Source organism: Colobus angolensis, unplaced genomic scaffold (assembly GCF_000951035.1).
Source record: "Colobus angolensis palliatus isolate OR3802 unplaced genomic scaffold, Cang.pa_1.0 Scaffold435, whole genome shotgun sequence".
Lineage (NCBI taxonomy): Eukaryota > Metazoa > Chordata > Mammalia > Primates > Cercopithecidae > Colobus > Colobus angolensis.
In genome coordinates, this window is record NW_012117766.1 from 2195178 (window position 1) to 2218940 (window position 23763).

The 23763-nt window shown below is 35.0% G+C and overlaps 1 pseudogene across 1 annotated transcript; it reads right to left on the bottom strand.

Annotated features, from left to right (window-relative positions):
* Positions 1-22144: 22144 nt before the first annotated feature.
* Positions 22145-23547, bottom strand: LOC105522569 (annotated as a pseudogene). Its single transcript, XR_001003469.1, has one exon. The product of XR_001003469.1 is annotated as a solute carrier family 25 member 51-like (transcript).
* Positions 23548-23763: the final 216 nt, after the last annotated feature.

Here is a 23763-nt window from a genome sequence, read left to right on the forward strand (position 1 = left end):
CCATTCATCACATTTTGATAGCTGTTTTTGAGGAAATTAACCTCAGGAACTCAGATTTTCTGGGAGAATGGAATAACTTTGTCCTGAGATCAATAAAGAATAACAAATGCCCCTCAGAAAAGAGTTAAAGGTTTTTGTAGTATACCCATTTAGTGTGTAGAGAAAAATGCTGGATGAATATGGGCAGCTTACTGATACAATCTATGATAAAGCTTTAAACATTTTTAACATGCCTTACAAACTCATGATGTTTTTACCTTTAGAGATTTTTCTCAATGTGTTGATGAATTGAACCATTGACTACTTCTATTTATTTTTACTTATTTTGAACTGCTTCTATTTATTTTTATTTTGCTTTTATAGTTATACAAGTTACAAGTCTACAAAAAATTCAACCCATCTTATAATGGAAAGCAGTAATCTCTGCCTCACTCCTTCTCACTCATATTTCTATTCACTACCAACAATTACTTTCAAATCATTTGGCTATTTGAATTTTTTTTTCATTACAATTTAAAATAACTAAAGTTTACTGTTGTTGATTTTTACATTCTAGGTATCACTCATTAACTGCTTCCTCCCCTCACCTCACTTGCCTTTCCCTTTCTATTTAATTTTTGGGTTAAATATTCAGTGCTTAACATTATTAAGGTTATATAGGCTGAGTGCGGTGGCTCACTTCTGTAATCCCAGCACTTTGGGAAGCCAAGGCAGATGGATCACTTGAGGTCAGCAGTTTGAGACCAGCCTGGCCAACATGGTGAAACCCCATCTCTACCAAAAATACAAAAACTAGGCAGGCGGGGTGGCATGTGCCTGTAATCCCAGTTGCTCTGGAGTCTGAGGCAGAATTGCTTGAACTTGGGAGGAGGAGGCTGCAGTGAGCCAAGATTGTGCCATTGCACTCTTGGATGACAGAGTGAGAATCCATCTCAAAAAAAAAAAAAAAAAGTTATATAAATAACACTGGCAGTTATGTAGTATATTATTATTTTATTTGTTTTTTTAAATAAAATCTTGATTGTTTTTGCCCAGAAATGAACATCTTATTCATTCGATTATTTTTCAGTATACCTATGGACTAATGCATCTCCTTGAAATACACTCAAACCAATCAGATCATCTCCAATTTTATTCTCTTCTTGAAAGTGTCCCTTCTGCAGCTCTTTATTTTTTTGCTCCAGTCATGGTTATGTTGTCTACCAGACCATGGCACAGATCTTATCTGTGGATTTTTCGTCACCCTAAATTATCCAGAAAATGTCTTTTGCCTGTTTTCTGTGACGGATCCACTATATTGTGCATCACAGATCTTCCTCTGTATTCAAATATCTCCCTTGTTTTGTTGGAACACAAGCCACGGCCTCCAGTCATGCAATAGAATATTAGTTTCTAATAATTTGTGTGCCTGGGAATGTCCTCTAAATTTCACCCATGATTAGTAGTTTATCTAGGTATAATTCTATGTAAAAATAACTTTTCTATTGAATTTTGAAGCCATTTTCACTATTGTCAGATGCTAGTATCTAAAAACTAAAATGTCTTTGTTTTGTTTTAGTTTTTGGATGACAGTATCCAAAGACTAAAACTTTTTTTCTTCTTTTTTTAATAAACTCTTTCTGAAGTCAATGGCTTTATTTTTCATTAATGTGGCTGGATCATTTCAGTATTATAAGTTTTTTCTTTTGTCATAGTCAGTTTTCCCAAAGAGTAACCTGATAAACTCCTGCATAGGTTGCATAAGCCCAATTTCTAGTGTTCCTAGAGTCTGGCTGGGGAAAGAATTAATATTATTATGCCACTTACTAAATAGACTTTTATTTAATCCATCTTTACTATAGTACCTATGCTTCCTTCTGCTGAACCTAGATTTTCTGAGTCCCAAATTAATCTGTTACACTAGGTTGAAAAAGAGAAAATTGTCCAAACTGTCAGGCTGGGAAGAGGATCGGGTTGTCTAACTGTTTTGTACAGAGAAATTTAACTAAGGCACCTTTTTTTCTACCTTAACTGAACTACTACTCTCAGAGAAAATTTCTGACCCTTTCTGAAGTACATTGTTTAAGTCTGTTTTGGAATTTCTCTCAATTGCTAGTTTAAATTTTAGGTTTTTGATTTCTGTTTAGTCTAGTACTACACTTCTATCTCTATAGTTTTTCAACACATTTTCCTTTTGCTGCGTTCTTTCTTCCCATGGGTTTATTTTTAACTTAACACTAGTAAAAGTTCAGTGTGTGAATATATATATATATTTCAATATATATATTCAATATGTATTTCAAATATATATATATATTTCAAATAAAAATATTTCATGCTTAACTGCAACCACACTATTCATTCATAAAATGTGTTATATGATAATTTATATGATGACCTTCAGTGTCACTCCCTTTATCTCCATGACTGGACTAGTAGGTGTCCTCCTACAGGATATCTTATTAGACTATAACAGCCACCTGATTACTTCTCTGTATCCTTGGCTTACTGTAAGCCCTTTGAGAAGGTAGATGATGTCTTCTTTCCCATTGTATCTTCAGATTATGGCACAATGTCTATCATGACATAAGACTCAATAAGTACTTGTTAATTACTGAGTGATTATAATGTGGCCCTCCACATTCTTATCATTGCGCTCTTGAGTCTGTTTATTAAGACTGGAGCTATTCTCATCTGAACTATCTTGAAATGCAATCAAATCATTTTTTTTCTTTGTATTCCTTAATTTTTGCTCTTTATTGTCAAGAATTCAAATGTCAGCCGGGCGCGGTGGCTCATGCCTGTAATTCCAGCACTTTGGAAGGCTGAGGCGGGTGGATCACGAGGTCAGAAGTTCAATACCAGCCTGGCCAAGATAGAGAAAACCCCTCTCTACTAAAAACTACAAAAATTAGCCAGGCATGGTGACAGGCTCCTGTAATCCCAAATACTCGGGAGGCTGAGGCAGGAGAATCGCTTGAACCCAGGTGGCAGAGGTTGCAGTGAGATGAGATCACGCCACTACACTCCAGACTAGGTGACAGAGTGAGACTCCATCTCAAAAAAACAAAGCTAAACAAAACAAAACAAAAAAAGAATTCAAATGTTAACAGACACAAATTAGTCGCTGCTTGTTTAGTTAAAATAACTAAAAAAGAAATTGCCCTCTTGGAGTTAAATTTAATAAGGAAAATTGGACATATACATAAATGGTGATAATACCATTCATTTGTTATTCCAATTTTTCATTTATTCAACAGACAAGACTGGGTGTGGTGGCTCACACCTATAATCCCAACACTTTGAGAGGCTGAGGTGGAAGGATGATTTGAGTCAAAAGTTTGAGACCAGCCTCAGCAACATAGTGAGACCCCATATAAGCAGAAAAAAATAAAAATTAGCCGAGCATGGTGGCACATGCCTGTAGTTCTAGCTACTCAGGAGGCTGAGGTGGGAGGATCACTTGAATCCAGGAGTTTATAGCTGCAGTAGAGCTGTGATTGTGCTGCTGCACACCAGCTCAGATGACAGATTGAGGTATTATTTCAAACAAAGAAACAAACCAAATATAAATAAATATTGAAGAATTACTCTATGCCTAGCCTAGCCTAGCATTGTTTTAAGCACTGGGCATACAGGGGTAAACAAAACATACAAAAATTATCTTCATGCAAGTTATGTGTGGCAGAGGTAAAGAGAAAATAAATAAATATATAGTTACTCAAATGGTGATAAGTCCTCTAGATAGTTGTACAGCATGTAAGGGTATAGCATATGCAGGGGATGGCTTACTATTTTATGTAGGGTGGTCTTCGAAGGTCTCATTCTTAGGAGATATTGAGCAGGAGCTGAAAGAAGAAAAGTAATGAATTGTGTGGATGTGAGAGAGATGAGAATTGTGCTCACTGAGATTGCATGTGCAAAGGTGAGCTGGGAACTGTTCACCCTGTTTTATGAATAGTGAGAAGTCCTCTGGCTAGACAGCAGGAGTAATGGGGTGACTAAAGGATGAGCAGCTCGTAGGGAGAATGGAGCCTGATTATATAGGTCCTTACAGGTCATTTAAAATTTTTACCTTTGTGTTAACTGAAATAAGAAGACTTTAGATAATTCTGAGTAGAATTACAACAATATCTATTTGATGCTATGAAAACATGATTCCTCAATGGTGGAAGCTTGAAAGAGGGGGGTGACATAGCTGTGGGAAAGGCACAGAGCCCTACTCAACACAAAGGGGAAAATGTTTTAAGCCACTTAGGGAAACAGCAAATGTTATCATGTCCAGGATACAGGTAAATTTAGGTTTTAAATATGGGCAAATTTGCTAATGCAAGTTGATAGCCATCATCTTTAAAATCCTGAGGTTTGGCCTCCATGGCATTATTTACCTATCTTAAATTCCCAGCTTTCTTGAGCCCAGTGTCTTATATTCATGGAAGCTTTGAGACAAAGTTTGCTGATTTCTATGACATGGGAAACATTTGAAATTTTAATGGTGATGGCAGAATATCTGTCACTTACCTTGCACATATGTGATATATTAAGTTTTCCAGATACTCATTCTAGGGGAGAAAAAAAGATACTTATCAAAATTATCACAAGATAGCAGACAGCCTACGATCTTAAGGCTGTCATGGTCTATTAAATACAGCAAATATGCATGGGAAATACTGCATTAGTTTCCCACAACTAAAATATTTTATTAACCCCCCTTTTCCTCTCCTGGCTAAAGAGTCAAAATTTTTCTTACTTACCTCCTTGTTTATTCTTACACAAACTTCAAATATTTTGGTTATTTTTGCAATGTCTCTCTTTACTCCTAGTTATTACACAGGTTGTAAAATCCAGAACCCGGTTGGAGACAGGTTTTAACAGTACTTGTAAGTGTGATAAAATGATTATGTTATTATTAAGTTCCAGAACTTTGAACAATATGAAGGAGACTGTATGTGTGTTTTACATTTTATTATGTTAAATAACTTTTAATTTGTGATATTTTATGGATACCCACTGTTTTCTCATTCTTACAATGAACTAAAGGAGTGAATATGACTATACCGGACCAAACCATATTGTCTAGTTCTTGTGATATTTTTGAGACAATAGGTATTTTTTTAATTCCTTATTTTGCTATGTTTACCAAGATACCTATTGCTACAAATAGGCACAGACAAAGTGAATGGTTAATTCTCTTTCACTTAATAGGTGTAATTTGTGTAATTAACTGTGGTTTAATAATCATCTCATCATTTTCTTAGTGCTATTGTCTCTGTGTGCACCCACTGATCTTAACAAGCCACAAGAATCGCAGTATTATGCCCTCGGTACAGTTCTACGTTACCCTGCCCATTATAAGCCTATTATCTTTGCAACATGAATAAAACTGTTCCACACAGAAAAGTACCTCTAGAATAATAATAATTTTACATAGAAATGCCTGATGTAAAACAATGATATGGAGCGGCATTCATGTGTTTACTTTGAAATCAGTAATGCATGAGACTGTGGTTTCCAAATGGATGCCCATGTTTTATGACTTACCCACTATAGCCAACTTGGTATCCAGGCCAATTTAGCTACTCTGGGTTTAGCCTGATTCAAATAAAGTGAATGGTGTGTTCAATTTCCATGTGGGATACTTAACAGTTTCAAGAAAAAGACTTCCGCATCCTTAAGTGGCAATATAATTGAGGCCAACCATTTCACAGATGTATGTGTATGGTCACCAGAGAATGAGATAAAATGAAAGATTTACAACACAAAATTACTGCATTATTTCGGTGTGGCAAGTTCCGTTCTAAATCACAGGGGAAACAAAGCTTATGTATTTGTTACGGTAACCATTGGAGGTAGATAATATCATTATTCCTTTTCCATAGATGAGGAACTGGAGGAACAGAGAAGTTAAATCAACTATCTCAAGTTATAAGACTGGTAAGGTATTCAGCTGGGATTTTAACCCTGGAAGTTTGGCTTAGATAATGTAACATATGACACTAGCATATCCCCAAGTAGTGATGTCCATAAAACTTTTTTATCAGGACATGGATATAACTGGCCTTGAAGAACCTTGTCTTCACTCTCTTCCAAGCTGGCATTTTAATTACTCACTAATATCTCATTTAAAATATGTTAATAATTTTAAAAATATATATTTTTAATATTGTTCTTTGGAAATATGTGAGAGCTACTATGTGCTAAAATTATATGATCAGTTTTAATTTTATGTATTTAAAGAAAATTGAGTATAATTTGTAATTGCTAGTTCTATAGGACTGAGTCACCTAAAATATGATAAGAGCAGTAAGTAAGGCATACATTGAACAGATACCAAGACTTTTCTAAAAGGCCTGATGTTAGGCTGGTTGGCAAAGAATATGGATCAGTGAATATTTAATACACACTAGTGATAATTCACCTAATAGCACAATTGGATATTTTTAGAGTGATAGAAAGATGCCCATTGATACTTTATAAGGAAATAATGGGTCATCACAGGCTATACTTAAAGAGTTTAAGTACTCACAAACATATGTAAACATGTAGAGCTAGATAGATAGATAGATAGATAGATATGTGAGGGATAAATCATTTGAAATGTAAGTCAAACTGCTTCAGCTAGTTTAAGCAAAGTAGAAGATTGTGTAGTTTTGTATCTTAAAATCATATGAAGTCAGGAATAGATCTGACCTTTTTATGCATGTGTTACAGAGTGAAGCACTGATGACCCTTGGTTCTAAACACTTATTCTAGAATGTTTGTATAGTGAACAGCCTTGGAAAATGGAGATAGCGTCTCCCTCTAGAACAAGGATAAGGCATGCTTAGGACCATCATAAAATATTTGTTATTCCTAAACTCGGAGTTCCTGTTCCGTAATGCCACCTACTTGTTTACAGATATAATCTGGTATTCTTCCTATCACCATAGGGGAATTAGGACTTTGAGTAAACATGCAAAAATGACGATTCTGTGACCACTGCTATTGCTCTGAGTAATACACTGCCCTTTGTCTTTAATCCATGAGTCTTGTATATTATACCAGCATTCAAAAACTGTGGCAGGCTAATTCATTAGCTTGCAAATTTGGTAAAATATCAGACATCACAGTTGTTTACATTGAATACTAAAGAGGTTTATTTCATCCAGATTCAAATATCCAAAATATTTCTTGTCCTTCTCTTCAAGGTTGTGTTCATATTTCACAGTCTCAGTATGGCACATACTTCCCTTAAATTTGAAATTTTCTGTTTCTCTTCAGAATCTCCTACCTTATTTCCTGATTATTTTTTTCATAACATTTCTCTCTGTCCATATATATACACATGTGCATGTGCATGCACACACATATATGTATATATTTTAATTTGTATCTGCATCTTCTCACAAAAATATAAACTCCCTGAGGATAACAATTTTCTTCATCTTTATTAACAACTGCTATGTTCCTAGTGTACCAAGAACGTTATCTATAACATAGTGGGTACTAAAGTAATTTGAAAAATATAATTATACCAGTCTGGATTACCTATCCCCTGCTATGCTCAGGAAGACAGCTGCTATTACTGCAAGAAAGGTGGAGATGAAGCCTAGAGGTAAAACCTATAAAATCACATAAGAAATAAGCAAGCAAACAAACAAACAAATAATAATAATAATAATAATAGAGTGGCTCTCTGGTTGTCCCTTTGGAATTGAATTCCATAGAGTTTTATATATTTCCAAAACATATCCTGGCATCTCACATAAAACAGCCCCACATAAAACTGCAAATAGTAGTCTTCCCTTCCCAAGGGACATGCTCATGCGTAACTACTGTATACAGCTATGAGTAGAGAACTTGTGAATAAAGAACCTCCTGTTTAATCAAACTTAAGTGTGCCACTTTGTGATACATCTAATTAATCCAAACACAGCTGCCTAATCTACAAATGAAAGTGCAAACTTTACTTTTTCTAAAAATGACAAACAGAGTTTTATAAACCTCTATTGGTCATTTCATGTAAGCTGTAAAGACCATTTCTTGGAAATATTGCAAACAAGAACTTATTCAAATGTTCAGCATTTTGTTCAAATATTGTTAGCCAGTCAGCATCACTCTGAGACTTTGTTTTATAAACATGGGACAGAGACTGTTTGTTTGTTTCTGCTTTTAAAGAACACACTCTCTTTCCATCCTTCACCCTCATCTCATATACCCTAACCTGGGTTTTCTACTTAACAGTAAAACTTTCCCCCAGCTTTCCATCTTTGGACCCATAAATTTTATCTTCTCTTGACATGGCAAACTATTTAACAAATGACAAAATTTTCCACCACAGAACAAAATGCAATCATAATCATCATACAGTTTTTATACAAAAATTAAGGAAATAGGAAGCAATATAATAGGCAGAACAAATATTCCATACACTGGCAGATATGTGACAGTACATCCATTTTTAAATCATGTTCCTGGAGGTGTAGAGAGCTCTAGGCTGAAAAGTTTCTTTTAGCTGTGTTTTCTTAGCTTGAATGTTCTTTCATGTACTGTCCACATGATACTAAACAGAACAACAGATTCTTATTTCGAAAGTAATATCGTGTAGATATCTATGTTCCCATGAAACAGTTTTAAGCACGAAGGTGATGTGTTATGTGTTGAGAAATAATGGACTTGTTTTGGCCAGAATTGAGGTTTCTCAATACCTGTCCCTTAACACTTAAATGACCATCTGTCATTTTCAATCTGGAGGGCTCCATTGCCAAACATTCAGTCTTAGACTTCTTGCTGAGACAGCAGTGCTTGTGTCTGGGTACTAAACTTGTATTTTCTTCTTTCCAATCAACCAGACATCTTTCTAATCAACAGTTTCTCTCTTGGTTTCTACCACAGACTAACATGAAACAACATACTCCCTTGGAAAAACAGTATTAATTGGCTTTACGTCCCTCAGGATACTTCCAAGTGGATTTTATTTATTGGAAGAATAATTCACAAGGGAATAGCTTAAGAATAAGTCTGGAAGAAATAGGTTTCCTCATATCCCTCTGGCTTTCCCAAACATCACTATTTCTAGTCTCCCCACTTGTCAGCTATCTAGAAGCATTGACCAGTGGCAAAATAACCTTTATTAGAAAAGTGATGTAATTCTCTCTCTCTCGTTTTTGCTTTCAAATGGCCTCCTTAAGTTGAAGCCTGTTGTATTATTGTACATTACTTCAGCTCACAAAGGGTAGCAGACAAAATTCAATCACCATTTTTCTACAAAGTTCTCCAAATATAATTCTTTTTAAGAAATAATGTGTAAGAATGACATGAATAAATATATAAGGCTACACAAGAAAATCAAATAGAAACTGAAGGAATGGAGAGAATATATTCCTGATTGTGAAGATTTAATATTATAAAAGCATCTATTGTCACCATAGTAATTTATAAATTCAACACAGAAAACCTTTTAAATAACTTGTCAAGCTGACTCTAAAATTTAGCCAAGAGAAAATATTAAGAATATTTTTTAAAGTGAAAAAGAAGAATGGTGGAGAAATGGTCATAACAAATATTTGTATAAATATGCATAAACATATCTATCAAGTACAAAAATACAGTAGTTAAAACAATTGGTATCAGCTGAAGGCAGGGCAAAGATAAAGCAGACAATTGAAAAACAAAACAAACCTAAATATATATGATATTTAATATATAACAAGGTTGTCATTTTGAAGACATAGAACATTCTATTTAACAAACTGCATTAGACAATTGTCTATACACATGGACTAAATAAAATTTGAGTTCCATATTACATATAAATAATATACTTCTAGATATTCTAAAGACTTAAAAATAAAACATAATTAATATACTGTAAATAAGACGGGCAAAGATTCAACCACCGTGCAGTGACTGGTTTGAATCCCTTGCAGAGGACAGAGAGAAGAAACTTATCTTTCTAGCTCAGGATCTGTCAACTCTCAGGGACTTAACCCGAGCAGTTTCACATTCCGTGATGTGGGTCTTGCAATATTGCTCAGGCTTTTTCACCACTGAAAAAAAGAATGGAAATGATATTAAGAATAACAGACTCGAGGGACACAATTGTTGGAAATCTCTCTTTTTCTGTCTCTATCTCTGCCTATCCCTTTTTGTCAACATCATTTTCCACTACTATGGGTGCTTTTCTCTTTATTACAGGGACCATAAAAACATGCAGGATCCATACACTGTAGTGATCCTAGATGATGAAGGATTATTTTTCTATGTTTTGGTATATAAAATTCCAGGGAAGGACTCAGATTATCCTACTTCCGTTTCATTGTTCATATTTAACTTATCATCAAGACCAGATATATGAGATATATAACTTAACTGTAAACCAAATAATGCTGCATAAAGAACCAACCGTATCTCAATACACCAGCATTTATTAAGCTCACAAGCTCAAAGGACAGTTCATCTGGTCTAGTCAGCTCGGCTCTGCTCCCCACACATCTATCATCTTCCTTCTAGCTTAGACATGCTTTTCTCATGGTGATGGCAGAGTCACAAGATGGCAAGAAGAAACACACAAGGGTTCTTTGGGTCTAGGATTCTATCTAGCACACTGTCTGTTCTACTTCATTTTATTGATCAAAGCAATTCACATGATCACATGACTAAATCCAAAGTTAAGGGAAATGATAGTAAATATACTGCACTTCTTTAAGATCCTTCTTGTAAAGGGACTAAAGGATCACATAGCAAAGAGTATGAATCCAGAAGGAGTAAAGAATTCAAGCCAGTAATGGAATTGAATTCAAGAAATGGTGAATGGTTCCACTGAGATTTATGCTTACTCCCATGATCTTAAAATAAGAGCCTGTTTTCAGAAGACAGAAGAAAGAGGAGTTTGATAGAGCTAATGCTGACTTGACCACACACAAAATCATATATGTAAACTAGTTTTACAGACAGGTTTAATGGCATAAATATGAAATCCTTTAAAGAAGAGAGGTACTTTCGTTGTTAAAGTGTATAGATGTCCACAAGTCCTTCATTCTCAGTAACCTCTTCTTTCTTCTAGACCTTTGTGTACTCTGCATATTAGAAATGAGTAAACAGCAAACCCATACCCTGCTGTTATCAGAGGGAATATTGAGCAGTATTACAGAGAAAGTGCCACAGAATTCATATTTCTATTCAACTAACTGAAACTGAAGTTACTTTTCCACCAAGTAGTATAAACTCTTTTGCTGCTACAGGGATTGCAGAGAACACAGATGAACAAAAGACAGAATCTGTGGAAAGCTATATTATCATAAAAGTGAAAAACAATGGGTTGTTCACCAATTATTATTAGTTTTAAACTTTTTTTTTTACTGGATAGAAGCTCTAACAATACAGTGGAATAAATTTTAATAAACTGTGGCCTGTTTCTATGTGTGGCAAATTGTAGATAATTTTAATAAAATTTGTAAAGCAACATAGAAATAATATTATTTTAAAATATTAATGCAGGCCTAATACAAGGAAATTATCTCCAATACAGAACTATAAAAGGACAAAAATGTATCAATGTAACATAGGAAAAATACAGAAAAATAAATGTCATATGTCATTAGTGAAAATTAATATCACTTTAATTATAAGATTTTTAAGTTCTTACTAGCTTTAAGCACATAGTTTTTTTTTAACATTTAAAAATATTGAAATTAAGGAGAAGTTCTTTCATTTATTGTTACTGATGGATGTCTGGCCTGTTAGAAACAAAATACTGGTTAACAGTACAGACTTTTCATTCAGACATCTTGGTATATTAACCTAGTACTCAACTACATACTGTCTGTGTGCTGGAGCTCTAAAAGGAGTCATCTTTCCCTGTGACCAGTGTTTGAATGAGGTCGGGAGGTTAGATACATAATTACTGGGGTTATATGGAGGTGGAGTAACAGAGTGTATGATGGATGGACAATTCAAATATATTATGTTATATTTATGTTATTTATGTTAAACACTATCAACCCATTAGTTTCTGTTAAATTCCTTCATTTTAGGTCCTTCATACCACTTGCTAAGATTATTATTTATTTACTTATTCTATTTATTTTTAACCCCTACTAATTATAAGCCTTATGACGACGGGAAATATATGCTATGTTTCCTGCTGTGTCCCCAGAGTATAGAATAGTGTAGGATCACAGTGCACAATCAATGTACATTTGTTAAATCAATTTGTTATCTACTCTTCAATCAGGAAATGAACAAAGAAACTCGGTCAGAAGAGAACAGAAAATTTGGAGCCTTGTTATCTTACATTCTCATTACGTCTGTGTGTGTGTGTGTGCATGTGTGTGTGTGCAAATTTATACATGCTAATATGTCTGCATGAATTAAAGTCTCACTATTCTCTCTTTTTAACATTTCTTTTGTGGATATTATGTAAACTTGGCCTATGTCAACAACTAATCATGACCTGCAAACATTACTGTTGACTCAAAAATAATTCAATTCTCGCAGGAAGTAATTTACACATTAACAGAACTGACTATCTTAGGAAGTCGTTTTTACAATTAATGTAAAACTCTCCTTGATCATACAGATCGATAAGTCCAATTTGCCTACATCTGTAGGCTTTACCACGTGTATTATTGCCTTTGATGCATTGATTGAAGAGGAAGGAGTTAATGTAGCTCCAAAAATGCACTATACATTCTGATCCAAGATATTAAGGATGTTTTAGATTCTACTAGGGAAAACACTAAAACATAAATAGAAATGAATTATGGTGTTATTTAATTAACTGGGAAGTTCAATGTGCACTAGAGACAATTTATTACAATAAATAGAGCATCCTATGCTTGCAGTGCATTGTAATGAATATAAATCAAGGATTGTTTTTTTCCTCAAAGAAAAACATTCACCAGTTTCCTATAAACTGTACCTAAGGGCCTCATTAAATTAATACTTCACTAGAACGCTTCATTATTTTGGCAGACATTATGTTATGGGGCATCTCTGCCACATTCGACATCATTCATCACTCATTTCTCTGTGAAACACTCCTCTTTTAGCTCACATGAGATGTGTGCTCTCCTGCTTTTCCTCCTAACTTTCTACAACATCTCCTGTTCGGTTCTTCATAGCTTCTTCCAACAGTCATCTCTTAACTGTTGAGGGTTCCCAGAGTTTTCTTCATGCCACAATTTTCTCTAAGCACAGCATACTGAAAAAGTACTTACCATTTCTCCTAAAATTAATCTCAACTTCAGTAATTAACATTTCATTTGGTGGCATGGTTATTCAGTCTGTTATTCAAGCTAGAATACTTGAGTTCACCTCTGACTCATTCCTCTCTTCTTTTACCACATCCATTTAATCCAAACTTGTGTTCTCTTTGTCTCTACCATGTATTTCAAGTCTATCTTCTCCACTTCAATCTTACCATGGATCCAATGAACACACTCGTTTATCTCATTTGAATTGCCTCCACAGTCCTCTAGCCGATTTTGCTGTGTCCCAACACAGCCAATGGACTGAGAATTTAAATTCAAATTCATCTTTTGCAGTTGTTTTTAAAATATCTGGAAAAATATAGAGAAGATTATGATATTAAGTAATCCTGTCATATTTGTGCTGAATCTTTGCCTATTAGTTGCATATTCTCATGCCAAACTCACAGTATACAAAAACTACCAACATCTGGGATAGTAAATGATATTCAAATAAAATTGCTTTACCACATATCTAGAGAATAACCATCAACAGGACACATAATAAAGATACATAATACATGACTATTACAATGCTCAGTTCTTCCTATGAAACTGATTCTTTTTCAATTGTCCTAACAAATATTTTTTCATCATGCCACTTAGTCAAAAAATTTTAATTATTGTTCATTGCTTTTAATGTCATGTGTAAACTAGTTAATTATTTAAAGCATTGTTATTTTATCTCACTGCATCTTTTAAATTGTGGCCTCTACTACTTCCTCAAAAAGATTCTGATTTAATCAATTTTTTTAAATGTTCAAAATATTGTGCACAACTTTGACTTTGCACTTCTCTTTTAATAACATCTGTTATTAACACCACCATACAACTTCATTGTCCAAACCTATAAATCTTTCAAGGCCTAATTGAAGTCCAACTACTTTCCCTGAAGTCATTCCAGAACTATTTAGTTCCTCGAGTTATTGCCATTCTCAGAGAATTATTGCCTGAAATTTTAATTAGTAAATTAATTGTATATGGTGCAATCTTTTTAACTCTTTAATATTTTTAATTTTAATATTTTATTTATACTTGATATTATTACATTTTATTTCTGAGAGCAAATACTCTGTTTCATAACTATTTATAACTTATTGAATGTCTTCCATGATCTATAATGGCCTTGAATTTTATTTTAAAGATAAATATTTAACTTAATCATCATATTATTATACTAATGTACTTGTCTCCTCAGATTTTATTTTTGCCCAATAATACAACAGTTTAAAAATATTTATAGATCATTTAGAAAGTGCTTAAATAGAAATTATGAAAATAAAATTGGACAGCTTCTCTACATCTCATATTTATTTTTAAAAATGTAACTTTTTTGAGGTAGAATACATCAAAATTATTTTACACAATCATGCTAATTTTTAATTTTTATTTTCTTTTATCTTAGTAAATAATTTAAAAATAATTATAAAATACTATTAAGCTTATCCACCACTGCTGAAATAGTATAAAGTGTTCTTTATGAGATGCTGAAGCAAAATGTATCAACTTGCTACATAAATACAACTTAAAATTTTTATTATAGAGGCAGGCACAGTCAACTGATCTGTATATCACAATACAACCAGTAAATGAAATAAACAAAATGGAGTATCACAAATCAATTTTTCAACCTTCTACCAAAATAGCTGAAATGGCCTCCTCATAAATTAATTAAGAACTAAGGTAAGATGCTCGATAGAATGTAAAACCTTAGATATAATTTTAATTTCAGAGATTTAGAATGCACAGAATTTTTTTTCTTTATTTTTAATAGTCTTGGGTAGTTGGAGGATTGCAGAATGAAAACAGTAGGCAAACAGCAGTAGAAATATTCTTTTCCATTTTTATGGTTGTAATGAGTTATAACGTAGGCTTTTTTGAGCTTATTAAATGTCCCTGTAGGATACTGGCAACTTTCATTTGGAATACAATAGAATACTTGCACTTGAGCTACATATCTTTTGAAATTAGCAGGATACAAGGCAGCCCTGATATTCAGACTGTCCTGTCAATAATTTCCATGAAGATTAGTGTCTAAGTATATTTAGGAATCTGGCTGACAAGAGGCATTTAATGAAACTTTTTATGACACACCATTCTTTCTTGTTAAATGAAAACAAAGAGATCTAGACATAGCACTGTTATGGAGAGTAATTTATAAATTTTTCAATTATTAAAATGCTTTTGTCTAAATGAGTTTCAGAACTATCAAACATTGTACTTTCAAAACTACAAACATTATAAGTTAAGAAGTACCATTTTTCTTAGATTGGCAGGTCACTAATAATTTTTGAACCTAAATTTTGACCATACTTAGAGTCTTTTAAAGTCAAGAAAATTGTTGAAATGACAATGTTATAAGAAGTATATGAATACACTCTAAAAAGCAATCCAAATATTCTGATACAAGATGGCATATATTACAGGGAAATACATATAATAAAAGAACAATAAAACTGAGTGGAGACTAAAAGCAGAGGTATTTGAATTAAAATATAATTCATTTCCTCAATAGGTTAGTTGTTGATAATATGATACTAATAATTCTATATAATTAAATTCATAGATTAGAAATTCGTACCAATTAAAGATGATGTTTTCTCATGTATTAGAAACCAACCTGATACTTTCTTGCTTGTAACATTATTGCTCTCCATGAAGATAAGATCACCAGTGGTGAGAGTCAGAAGTCATTTTAGATAACTAGAATATAACCACTTTTTATTGCAATTCACCTTGACTTGAGAAAGGCAAAATATAACTAGAGTTTCTTCTATAAACATATATAATGTATCAAACTTTGAATAAAAATGTAATTATCAAAGCAAATATAATGAAATCATGGGAAAGAACAACAGCATGTATTTCTGAATCAATTTTGTGTCCTAGGTCCCTTTGAAAATTGATGAAAGATATGGACCCTCTATTTAGAAAAAGTAGATGTTCACTTAAACAAAAATATAATGATAAATTACAAAAGTTTAATGAATCCTGTAATACCCAGCCATGGACTCAAAGAGGTCCATGAAGACCAAAGTTATTATTCTGTGTTAATCTAATGCAAGTTTGAAATGCTAGATAGAATGCAGCAATTTGATGTAAGATAAAAACAAAAATTATAAACATACTGCTTTAAATCATTTGAGTATGAGTTGAAAATGGGAAAATAAGGAAGAAAGGAACAAACAAAGAGAAAGGAAAAGGAGATTAAGGCATTCTCACTCGTCTGATAAAAATTCAACTTCTAACATCACCTCTGTTAGAAGTTGCAGGGATCTCCAATCACTGAGCCATGGACCACCAGTACTGGTCCCTAGCTTGTTAGGAACTTGGATGCATACCAGAAGATGAGAGGCTGGTAAGCCAGCATTACTCCCTGAGCTCCACCTCCTGTCAGATCATCAGCAGCGATGACAATAGGAATGTGAACCCAATTGTGAACTGCCCATGTGAAGGATCTAGGTTGCACACTTCTTATGAGAATATAACTAATACCCGATGATCCAAGGTGGAACAGTTTCATTCCAAAACTATCTCTTCATCCCCATTCGTGGAAAGACTATCTTCCATGAAACCAGTCCCAGTCCAAAAATGTTGGGCACCACTGTCCTAAAGTATAATTATAATAAAGAGAGACAGGTACAGTATACACAGCTGTATCAACTGATCAAACGATCTGTGAAAATCATAATTCATTATAAAAGTTTTGCTTTGATCCCTTTAGTCATGCATACATTTGAATGGCATGTGCATCTAAAAAAAGTTGTGGTTGAAGAAAAAAAAAAAAAGAGTGCCTTTTCCTGACCTAATTTTTTTAATTGAGTTAACATTTAGAGTAGTTTTAGATTCAGAGCAAAAGTGAACAGAAAGTTAGTACAGAGAGTTTCCACATCTCCCTTCCTATCTTCCCTGCTCCAAAACCCACAGAGACAGCTTTCCCATTGAACATGTTGCACCAGTGTGGTATATTTGTTATAAAAAATTAACCAACCCTCACACATCACTCACTACCACCCAAAAGTCCAAAATTTACCTGATGGATCCTTCTTTGTGTTGTACCTTCTTTGGGTCTTGACAAATGTATAATGCCATATATACTCCACTTTAGTATCATATAAAATAGTTTAACTGCCCTAAAAATCCTCTGTGCTCCACCTATGCACCCCTCCTTATCCTGAAATCCCTGTAAATCATTGATTTTTTTTTTCTGGTTTTTGTTTTTTACTGCCTTTATGGTTTTACCTTTTTAAGAATGTCATGTAGTTGAAATTATTCAGTAGGTAACCTTTTCAGATTGGCTTTTAAAGTTCCTTTTTCTTGCAGTATCACAGTTCATTTCCTTTTAGTGCTATAATATTCCTTTGTCTGGATGTACTACAATTTATTTGTTCATTCACCTACTGAAGGATATCTTGGTTGCTTCTAAGTTTTGGCAACTCTAAATAAAGCTATCATAAACATTTGTGTGCAGGTTTTTGTATGGACACAAGTTTCAAGAGTGTGATTGCTGGATCATACAGTAAGAGCATGTCAAGTTTTTTAAGAAAATGCCATTCTGTCTTTTAAAGTGACTATACATTTTGCATTTCCACCAACAATATAAGAGAGTTCCTGTTGCTCCACATCCTCACTAGCATTGAAGTTGTCAGTGTTTTGGATTTTAGCCATTCTAATAGGTGTGTAGTGGTATCTTATTGTTGTTTTAATTTGAAATTCTCTAAATACATATGATATTTACATACCCTAATGTTGAAAAATATGAGAAATAAATTGTATTTGCTTCACTTATTCTTCTGGGAAATCCTTCTGACACAGTGAGATGAATGATAAAAGTTCTCCAATTATATCCTCTCATTATTTTTGATTTTTAACTCAACAAACAATCTTTGAATTGCCTTAATGAGCTTCTTGAGATAGTAAATTACTACAGTCTCCTGATGTGACCCCCGTGGAAAATTCAAAAATTTTCAAATGAAGTCATGTGTCTGTAAGTTCAGATGTGGGCTCTATTTTTCACATAATATATTACCCATATCATTAGGTGCATCCAAAGTTGACCAGAGGAGAATATGATTTCCATAGATGAAACAATTATGTTGATAGTCTTTCAGTAATTGTCATCAGATTGAAGCAATTAATAAGTGTGCAGTGTTAAATTAATTACATTTATTTTTCACAGGTGACCTAAAAATTTTGTTGTGTCTTTAGTTTCTTTTTTTGGTGGGTCTTAAAAAACAAACTTTATTCCAAATTGTCAAAAAAAAAAAAAAAAGGTGCTAACTCAGAAACATTTAACAGATTTCATTTAAACTTATATGGTCATAAAACTCAAACTATCAAACAAAAATAGCATTGTGCGCTTAACCACTTTTAATAATGAACCTTTAAGAGAAAACATGTAGAGACTCCCACACTATTTGGGAGCCATTAGGCAACACATATTTAATATTAAGCAAAGATAGCATTAAAAACTAAAAATCCTCAAAGTTCAAGAGAATGCCTGATTAAGTCTTTAACATGCATTTGCACATGAGAAAATAAATATTTTAATTTAAAAGAAACCAAGTCTGAGTGCTTACCCTTTCTTGAAATGTAATCTCCTGTCCACCCTTCATTTTATGACTGCATACCCCTCACTCTACTTCATCTACACTGAACCAGTGTTAGTTCAACATGATTGGCTTCACTCAAAGCCCTCTAGATCTCATTTCGTATATCCCATTGACCACCATTATTCCCTTACATGTTTGCACAGCCTTATACTGAGTATTACATTGTAACCGAGCTTGAGAATTTCAGGTATCCAAAGGTAATTATATACACACACAATTCTGTTTTATTGCACAGTTCACAATATAGCCGGTGATTATACAGCCAACCACGTTAGGATGAATATTGACTATATAGATGAAAACATCCATTTTGTCCCCAAACACAAATGAAACAAGAAAGACAAACATATTCGCCACCATATAAAGATTTTGTTTACTCTGTGGTGCAGTCCTGAGGGCTCATACCACTCTCCGTGTGTTAAATACAGAATTCATAACATTTCTGGTAGCATCAGACATGAAGTATAAGACACAAGACCATAAGTGTCCTGCACTCATGAGCCATTTGTGCCACATACGTAACAGAAAGGCCACTTTTAAAGTTATTCAGATATTCAACCATGTTTGCCTTTTTAATTTTTTTATTTATTTTATTTTATTTTTTTTTTGAGACAGAGTCTCACTCTACAGCCAAGGCTGCAGTGCAGTGGTGAGATCTTGGCACACTGCAAACTCCGCCTCCCGGTTCAAGCGATTCTCCTGCCTCAGCCTCCCAAGTAGCTGGGATTACAGGCGTTTGCCACTATGCCTGGCTAATTTTTTGCATTTTTTGTACAGATGTGGTTTCACCATGTTGGCCAGGCTGGTCTCAAACTCCTGACCTCAAGTGATCTGCCCACCTCGGCCTCCCAAAGTGCTGTGATTACAGGCAGAAGCCATCGCACTGGCCTGCCTTTTCAAAATTATAACCACACTAGTTCACATTGAAGGTAAAAAGAATAGTTAGAATCTCTTACTAACAATACATTTTGACTTCAAGTTCAGACAAAGCTGTTGGTTAAAAGTTCTGTAAATTTTTTGTCAAATTTAAGAAGTCTATAGGACCTCACAAAACCATCCCTGGTAATGCATTTGCAGTTTGGTCTTCAAAAGCTGTAAAGAGTGACAAATAAATTAAAAATATATATATATGCTGAGTTAAAAATTATTAAAAGTATTTATTGATAATTATTTTTAAATGCTACTTATTTGAGATGGCAGAAACCAAAGCATTTTCCTTAGAATTCTCACTTAGCTTGTATTTCACAAAAGTGCTTTAGAACTCAGATTTCTACCATCTGTATGGAGTGTAAAGACAAAAGGAAGCCCAACAAAACCAAAGGCTCAATGGTATCTATTCCTAGGGCCAAGGTATTATCCCAGGCTAACCCACCTGCCCTGTGCTGAGTAACTGGACATGCCTGTCAGTGCTCGGAGTCACACACATGAATGAGTGGGTGAGGCACCAAGGTGCCTTTGTTCATTCATTTCTCAAACTCAACTCCCTTCAAATCTTGACTCTATTTAATAGACCAAAGGATGTTACTCATATTTATTTGGTGTCAAATTATTTGTTTAAATCTTTACATCTACAACCTGAATGTAAACTGCAATATCCAGCACAACATTGTCAGACAGAGTTGCTGTATGGTTATGTAGCTTCATTACTGCCTGGCTAATGTTTAACATGCTTCATCCTTTACAGCTGAAAGAAGGATTTCACTGTATTTAACCAGCCATACTGCATTTAGAGGTAAACAGCTTTTATGGACTATTTGCCCAGACACTTTCAGTAAACTACCAACTTGAGGCCCTGATTTTATTTTGGTCAGTATGTGCAAATATCCACATGCAATTACCCAGAAAGAAGAAAAACTGGTTAACAAGAAACCTACCGTCATGTCAGATGCTGGAAATCAATCTTTACATATTTACAGAAAGGGTTTTAAGATTCATAATCCACTTTTTCAGTCTGTCTCTTATATTTCATTAGTCAATTGGAAGTGGCATATGAATCATTTTGCTTTCTCTGGAAAAATATTTTCACATTTTCCAATTCCTTTGACAAAGAAGTTTTCGTCTATTAAGGGATGAAAATGCTATTTGGCTGTTGCTTACTTTTAGAATTCAAACTAACTCTTCAAATGTTTTCATTTAGAGCATATGCTCTCAAACTATCTTATTGTTTTACTAACACAATGGTAAAATTGGGTTCCCAAAATGTCAAAACCCTAATGGAGTCTCTATTTCCAAGGGTAAAATAAAAGACAGCCAACACTGTGGGATGAAAACTATCCTGAGCCTTTTCCCCTCTCTGTAACATTTAGAAACTAAGAGGAAAAAAGTGGGATTGCATTAACAGACTTCCAAAACAAAATGTTACGGAAGTGTTTATTTTTTAAAAGGAGAGTTTTAAGAGAACAGGATGCTTGAATATGACCAACTCCTACTCAAGGGGAAAAGTAACCACAGACCTACGCTGAGATGGCCCCAATAATTCAAAGAAACCACGCTAACCAGAATTTGATCTATACACAATTAATATGAATTTTTTTTAACAGGATGGAACACCTATAACAAAATTTAAGTCCCTTCATCTTTTGGCAATGAAATAAGTGAAATTTACATAAGGATATTTTGGAAGGGTTGAAAGTCACAGTCAGAATCAAATAGAAAACTTTCAAACCTAGAAAGCAAAATGGGAACTTTCATAGCTCCTTAATCTACCATATCTAAATACAAATAGTATAATGACTATCCAATAGGTACTTAGTTCCAAAACTAATACAAGCAATTTATCATGAAAAGCCTATACCTAATAAGCTGTTTTTCTTCTCTGTTCTGCCCCATTGTCATATGCTTGAGCTTAATGAGGACTAACCTCTGCAGCTGCTCCTGAGGGCAGAGAAGCAAGTAATGGAGTAACAAAGGAAGCCTGAGGAGCCCCTGGCCCCTGAGGACCTTCTCTCTGGCTGGTCACAGCCACTTAGGTTTCAATGCAGAAGATTTCAAGACTGGTTTGAGAAAAGAATCTTATTTTGGGGATTAGATTCACTGTCAAAGGCCATCAGATGGACAGCTACTTACCAGGCAATTAGCCTAAAGCTCTTAGGTAATGATACAAAACAAAACAAAACAAAACAAATCCCTTATATTTTCCTGTTGAAACCTTTTATTCTGTTTTATTGAGGCTTAAGCAAAATAGCTTTGCCCATAACTCACTTGGCCTGGAGTTATGACACCAACTTGTATTTCGCCAATTAAGAAAGAGGTCAAACTGCATTCTTCTTAGAAGGTCTATTTAGTTGATAAATGACACTTAACTGTTGTTTTTTCATATAATCTTTACTCATAAGTTGCATTGATGATGCTCCAAGGGATAAGGGACCAATGGTAATTCAAATGGGCACCTCTGAAAAGATTTATCAATTTTCCGTCCCTTTCCAGCCAGATTTTTTGGAAAACCTTGGGAAAAAATGAAATTCCCCACCAATCTGAGACTGTATGCGAGTTTTTGAAACATTTAATTGGAAAAAAAACCAAGAATCCCAACATGGCACCCAATAGACCTTCACAGATAAAATCATTGACCAAGTGAGCACTGTGAGTCATTTCGGTAGGCAGATACTCCTTAATGGGACCTCAAAGGCCTCAAACAAGACATTACTGAGTTCATTCAAGAAAGGAATGGGTACCAGGCCTCGATAATACTCTCCAATTCCATTATATTTCAGTGCCTTGAAGGTCTGATAAGTGTTGGTGAATTTGTCATGATGCTTGTGGTCTTGAAGCAGTGTCTGAACTATTTCTAGTGGAGTGAAAATTGCTTCTGCTGTCCCTGCAAGCACTGCTGCCACGCAACAGGTTGCAAACTGTGGAGCACTGACATGTTTGTGGAGAAGGCAGGATAAATCCTCACAGAGACCAAACATAAGTGCAAGTGTAGTCGTCCTCTGCATTAATAGGGGAAGGATTCCAGGATACAAGTTTCGAAATCCATCCCTTCTCAACTGAAGTATTGCATCCGGTGTTTTGAGGCCATACAGCTGTTGTCGAAAGAGGATCTTCTGAATGGGAAATGTGATTGCGATGTTGTTGAAGGCTGCGCAGCCGCCACACAAGTAATGCTTCATTTCATCAACATTTGCAATATGAGGTGATATATCTTGTTCTGAAGATGTTAGTACTGGTGGCCTCTTTTCATAGGCTTCTGAATCCATCGTGTTGCTTAAGATCTTTCGTTTTCATGAAGGACTTTTTTTAACCTGTAACACAATCTGAGCCTAGAGTTTGGCATGATGATGCTTTCTGATAATGTTCTCAATTTCTTCCATTGTTATTATTCTGTTAGTTTCTCTCTTCTGGAGTCAATTTTGATAACTGAATTTCCGTTCTCCAGGCGCCCATTTCCCCAACCTGTGAAAGTCGGGGAGGGGGTTGGACAAGACCACTACGTCCTCCTCCGTCTCTGACACTCCACGGTCAGGGGTCCCGAGCTCAGGAGGCCGAAATCAGTCTCCCGTGGGCGGAGGGGTGGAGCTTTGCGCGGTGCCAGCCCTGCTCTTCCCTGGGCGCAGGCAGAGCTCCGCTCCTCCCTGCCCCTGTGGTTTCTGCGAACCAGGGAGGAGCCTCCCCAGCCCGGGGCGCTCCGGAATGATGTCACAGCCTCCCTCGCGGGAAACGTCGCCCAACAGCTGTATAAACACCTGCGGCAGGCAGGAGAGCCGGGAGCCGAGGAGGCTCAGAACTCATTCCGAGCGCGCCGCCTGGGTGGGGCCAGCAGCGACTGGGCCAGGGCAGCCAGAGCGCGCAGAGGACTGGGGTGGGACCCGAGAGCGGCCGGCTGCCCCGACGGGCCCTGTTGTGTTTTTTCTAATCCTCTTGTAATGAACAAACGAGTTCGTTGTAGGGTGAGGTAAGGTAAATTGCTTTTACCTTTTTCTCGTTGTGCATTGGATCACAAA